Source organism: Haplochromis burtoni, unplaced genomic scaffold (assembly GCF_018398535.1).
Source record: "Haplochromis burtoni strain Fernald_Lab_line unplaced genomic scaffold, NCSU_Asbu1 Contig_398, whole genome shotgun sequence".
In the NCBI taxonomy this organism is placed as follows: domain Eukaryota; kingdom Metazoa; phylum Chordata; class Actinopteri; order Cichliformes; family Cichlidae; genus Haplochromis; species Haplochromis burtoni.
Genome location: NW_024582759.1, coordinates 507056 through 513055, shown reverse-complemented (window position 1 = coordinate 513055; position 6000 = coordinate 507056). Strand labels below are relative to the sequence as shown.

Genomic DNA, 6000 nt, shown 5'->3' with positions numbered 1-6000 from the left:
AGAGAAGAGAAGAGAAGAGAAGAGAAGAGAAGAGAAGAGAAGAGAAGAGAAGAGAAGAGAAGAGAAGAGAAGAGAAGAGAAGAGAAGATCAGTTGTCTCAGTCTGATAGATTCACCAGCCTCCTTGGTGCAACCAACTGGCCCAGAAAAAAACAAAAATAACACCCTAATAGACAAATGGGCTCAACAGAAAACACACGAACAAAAACACATACAGACACACAAGTGCATGGTAATGAACCACCAGCACAGCAACTTCCAAGCATGCATAGAAATGGAAGCTTATAAAGCTCATGATTTGAACAGATAACAACAGAACAACAGAGGAGTCTTGTCTGGTTTTTAATTTATGCACCTCTTTTTAAGTACAAGTGTGTGTTCATTCATGCACCTACTGTTGCGTGTACATGCTTAGTTCTGGGCTGTGTGCATGTGCAGTAGTGTCTGTGTGTACTGCCTCTGGGCTAAAAGGTCTAACCCTGCAACGATCACACGCTGTGTAACACTGTAATATTTACTGGAGGACTCAAAATTACCCCCTCCACAGTGCTGCCACATGAGACTGGATCACACTACTTTCAAGGTGCTCCAGACTATCATATCTGTGAAATTTATCAAGTAAACCCCCAAGTTATCTCAGTCTGGCTCAATAACAGAAAGCAGTCTAATGAGTAAACCCAGCCTAGCCCGGTTGGCTCTATAGTGTAAATGAGGTAAATAATTAACTGCCTTTAAATAGGCTAACTGCTCAGGCTAATGGGTCCTATCTCTTATCTCACTCCTGCACTGATTCCTCAGTCCAACAATACTAATTCCTCTCTCCACGAGTGTGTGCAAACTTCTACTCGAGAGCTGCTCGACATCACAGCATGCAAAGAAAGAAAAAAATATCCACCATGTCACATGAGCAGTGTTGGGCATAATGTGTGCAAAGTAATCAGATTACATTGTTTTTGTAACTCAGTAAAATAAGGTGACCTTTTACTGTGCACTTCTGTAACAATCAGCTGACTTCAGCTAGTATGGAGTGAGGAGGCTAAAGTGTGCACCTTCTCAGGAGTGGAGAAATCAATATTACTTTCCAGCTGAGCAGCCAAAGCTTGATTTTCAGCAGGTGACAAAAGCAGTGATGAGCAGTCAGGCTTGTAGCGGCGCGTTAAGCCTACCTGTACCTGTTTCTAAAATAGAGTCACAGTGGTCAAAACATTTTTCTGTGATCCACCTCAACTCTGCCGTTAGCTTGGTGATAAAACTTCAAAGCTAAAATGAAGCTCTTCTAGGTATCCTCATTAATTAAGCATCATCCATCATATTTATCATCAATTATATAAACTATTCATCATATATTACTTTCTTATTGCTTATTTTCTTATTATTAAGCACTTGGTGACAGTGGGAAGGAAAAAAGCCTGTTTTTTTTAAACCTATTAAGGGTGTTGACTTGCACAAGGAACCTTTGTCAAACATGAACTCAGACAATATTCACAGTTTCTGTGGCTAAATTCCTCTCGATATATGTCTAACACACTGCACCCTATCAGCTCACATCCTTTCATCTAAAGCAGCGGACTGAAAGAGGGTGTGATGCAGCCTAGGGGGTTAAACTTCTCCCTTCCCAATCACATGAACCTCTCCTGTCAGGCGGTATCAGATCCCACCTCAGACCCTAAGGACTTCTCGAGGAATCACTCCTTCCCTGTCTTTTCATTATATGTTGCAGTGATGTTGTCTGTCCATCTTGGTTCCTCTTGTGTTAAAACAAAAGAAAAATGTAACTTTTAAGTGCAGGCAAAGTTTGTGGAGTGAGCTGTTGCCTCAAGAGAGGTTCAAATAACTTAATATTGCATTCATGCACAATTTAAGAGCAGCAGGAAATCAAGATGTGGCTATGTGCAGCACCCTCAGTAATGACTTTCACGTGGTTCATGCCCTTCTCTTCATGTATAAGGTCTTAAATAATCAGACCCCATCTTATGTCTGTGAAGGTTCTCAGTCATCCAGGTCATCGTAGTCAAAGGAGTTTGCAAAGAAAAGCGTCTGGACTTCTTTAAGTTGCTTGAAGACGTTTCACCTCTCATCCGAGAAGCTTCTTCAGTTCTAAGGTCAAATGGTGGAGAGTCCCAGATATAAACCTAGTGGGAGTCCCCCCACAGAGGGACAAAAGGACCCCCTGATGATCCTCTAATCGCCTGAGCCAAGGTGTGAAACTGGGTGTGGGTCCCAATCAGCCAGAGTTTCGGGTGTGTTCATTGTGAAACCTGGCCCCACCTTATCATGCGAATTCCTGAGGTCAGATGGCCCAGGATGTGAGTGGGCGTTAAGGCGTCTGGGAAGGGATCTCAAAACTGGATTATAGATGGCAGAGAGTTGGTGTCGTAAACCCCCGCCTCTGTTCAAAGATGGTCGCTCACAGTGGACATAGATGCTTCTTTCACTCCTCTTTCAAACCATCTGTCCTCTCTGTCCAAAATGTGAACATTGGCATCCTCGAAAGAGTGACCTTTATCCTTAAGATGCAGATGGACTGCTGAGTCTTGTCCTGTGGAGGTGGCTCTTCTGTGTTGTGCCATGCGCTTGTGAAGTGGCTGTTTGGTCTCTCCAATGTAGAGGTCTGGGCATTCCTCGCTGCACTGTACAGCATACACCACATTGTTAAGTCTGTGTTTTGGCGTTTTGTCTTTCGGGTGAACCAGTTTTTGTCTGAGCGTGTTGCTGGGTCTGAAATACACGGGATGTCATGCTTGGAGAAAACTCTCCTGAGTTTTTCTGATACACCGGCTACATAGGGGATGACAATGTTGTTGCGTCTGTCCTTCTTATCCTCCCTCGCTGGTGTCTGGTCTTCTTTTCTGTGCCTCTTTGCTGACTTTAAGAACGCCCATTTAGGATAGCCGCACGTTTTGAGTGCTTCCTTTACATGTGTGTGTTCCTTCTTTTTTCCTTCAGGCTTAGAGGGAACATGTTCTGCCCGGTGGTGTAGGGTCCTAATTACTCCAAGTTTGTGTTCCAGAGGGTGATGGGAGTCAAAGAGGAGGTACTGGTCCGTGTGTGTGGGCTTCCGGTAAACTTCGATGTTGAGGTTGCCGTTCTCTTCAATGTGCACAGCGCAGTCCAGGAAAGGCAAACAGTTGTCCTTTGTGTCTTCCCTGGTGAACTTGATGTTTTTATCCACAGCGTTAATGTGCGCAGTGAAGGATTCCACTTCTTGTGTCTTGATTTTGACCCAGGTGTCGTCCACATATCTGTACCAGTGGCTGGGTACTCTTCCTTTGAAAGAGCCAAGAGCCTTCCTTTCCACTTCCTCCATGTAAAGGTTGGCTACAATAGGTGACACGGGGGAGCCCATGGCACAGCCATGTTTTTGTCTGTAAAAGCCTTCGTTGTACTTGAAATATGTAGTGGTGAGGCAGAGGTCTAACAGTGTGCAGATCTGATCGGGTGTGAAGTTGGTCCTGTCCTCCAAGGAGCTGTCTTCTTGTAGTCGTTTTCTGACCGTCTCCACGGCCTCCGTGGTGGGTATGCAAGTGAAGAGAGAGACTACATCAAAGGACACCATGGTTTCATCTGGATCCAGGGTAAGTTTCTGGACCTTGTCGGTGAAGTCGGTGGAGTTCTTGATGTGGTGTGGGGTGTTCCCCACGAGAGGAGCAAGGATGGTAGCAAGGTGTTTAGCAATGTTATAAGTGGCTGAGTTTATGCTGCTGACTATGGGTCTGAGTGGGACAGCTTCCTTGTGGATTTTAGGAAGTCCATAGATGCAGGTATGGTAATCTGTAGTGTTTAGGACCACGGTGCATCTTCCCTTATCAGCTGGTAAAACAGTGATGTTGTGGTCTTTGCTCAGGGAAGCGACGGCCTTCTTTTCCTGTATTGTGAGGTTGGATGGAGGGACTTTGGCACTGGAGAGCGTGGCTGAGACTTTCATCCTGATTTTCTTCAAGCAACTTAAAGAAGTCCAGACGCTTTTCTTTGCAAGCTCCTTTGACGACCCCATCTTATATTAAAAACCTTATAGTACATACTTGGGCTCCCTAAGGGGGGGCTTTCCATGATCAGCTGAGCATATTAATCTCTGGCTCTCTTCCACAGTGTGTTTTTGGTTCTGTCTTCTTCCTCTCACCTGCAACTTGTCGCGGCAGATGGCTGCTCCTCCCTGAGCCCGGAGCTTCCTGTTAAAATTGAGTTTTTTCTCCCCATTGTCACCAAGTGGTTGCTCATAGCATTTGATTGTTGTGGTTTTCTCTGTATTATATTAATGTCTTAACCTTAGAATATAAAGGTAACTTTTGTTATAATTTGCTACTGAAGTGATCTGAATTGAATTGAACTGTATGAACCATAATAACCATAGTAATTCAACTGGCCAACATTCACGAGTAGGGCATTTGTGACAAAGTCTTTTGTATATCAACAGTCTCGGTGTTCCAGCTGAGGTAAAAACACGCAGTTAAAATTTGAAAACAACACAAGGCAGCATTGTGTAAAGCCTGACACCCCAGGATTCTGCAAATGTATGTTTTTAAATACGTGTGGCTGTGTGTAAGTGTGAGAACATAAAAATGCTTTAACTGCTGCACTCCACTGTTCAGAATAACAGCTTCGAGTCATATACTGAATGTTTTCACAACGGTGGGAGTTGCAAAGATAAAAAGTCTGCAAACAAAAGTATTTGTTACATGCAGCCTGTAGTTACAACTAATGTTTAGTGGTCACCACCAGGCACTGAATTCATAACTCACTATTACCTAAGACTCATGCAAGCCTTCAGCTCACCTCTGATTGGATCACAAAGTCAAATATTTTGACTTGGCATACATTTTTTTTCATCATCACAGTTCTGGGAACAGCAATTAAAATATTTAGATTATACTGTTAGGAACATTCCTGCTAATCAGTTTAAATGTCTGCTATGTCTCGCAAAATAATTTTGTATAATATTGTTACAGTTTTAGCAAACTGGCAGCCTGGGCTTTATGCCAAGTCTTGCAACACACAATTATCCACGCAAGTGTCGTCTGCAGTATGTGTATGCGTGTGTCTGAGTGGGTTCAAGTGTGAAAAACCAAAAACTGTTTTTACTGGCAAAGCTCACAGTTCTCAAACCACTTCCAGCAGCTTTGAGCCTTCTGGAAATAAAAGTTTTCTTCTCAAAATAAACTAAAACGTCATTTACTCACAAAGTTTTCAGTTTTTATTCGTATACTGTGCTTTCGCACCAGGGTCTGGAAATATGAGTCAGTTTTATACATTAAACTGGGAAGATGACATGTAGGAAAATAGTTCATAGTCAAATTTCACAATTATGAAATGTAACTTGGCAGCAAAGTACGATTTATTAAAAACAAATTTCAGACTCATTTGTTTTGTTGGGGGAGTTTTCATCCAGTTAATCTTCCTTTTCACAAGGCCTTGCTTTCCTAATATATAATAAATATTATTTTGCATCTGTGAGTCATGGGTAGACTTGCATTATTCCACATTATTCAAGCAAGAACAATTTACAGTATTTAGCAAATATGTTGGCTCACCAGAACTTTCAAACTGATTTTAATTTATAGTCGCATCGCTTTTCCAGTGTTTGAAATGCATGTCGTGTGTATGCATAATTGAAGCCATACATCACTGCTTCAGTGTGCACACAGTCTGAAGGTCCAGTCCATATATAGTCTAGACTAACCTTGCAGCACCAGCTGATGATATTAAAGGCCGTGACCCCCACCAAAAAGAATGTGTGCTTTGTTTTCATTGTTCTTGTTTTCTCATTCTTTCATGGAAATCACACATGTAGACACAGACAAGAATATCACCCAAGATAAACACTTTGAGAAGTGCTGCTGGGAGATTCTACTAGCCCGCTTTTTAGCCCCTTACTTGTCATACACTCCTCAAATAAACTAAAGGAACAGATAAAACACTAAAAATCAGGCCTCTTATGCTGAAAACCTCTTATTTGAAAAAAAAAATGTTGGGCTACCGGACAGTTCTACGTGTAACCGGGCGG

At 42.6% G+C, this 6000-nt stretch overlaps 1 protein-coding gene across 3 annotated transcripts in view; it reads right to left on the bottom strand.

Annotated features, from left to right (window-relative positions):
• The window catches only part of kank4 (KN motif and ankyrin repeat domains 4), a 78954-nt gene that overhangs the window by 28096 nt on the left and 44858 nt on the right, over nucleotides 1-6000 (bottom strand). The window lies entirely within an intron of this gene.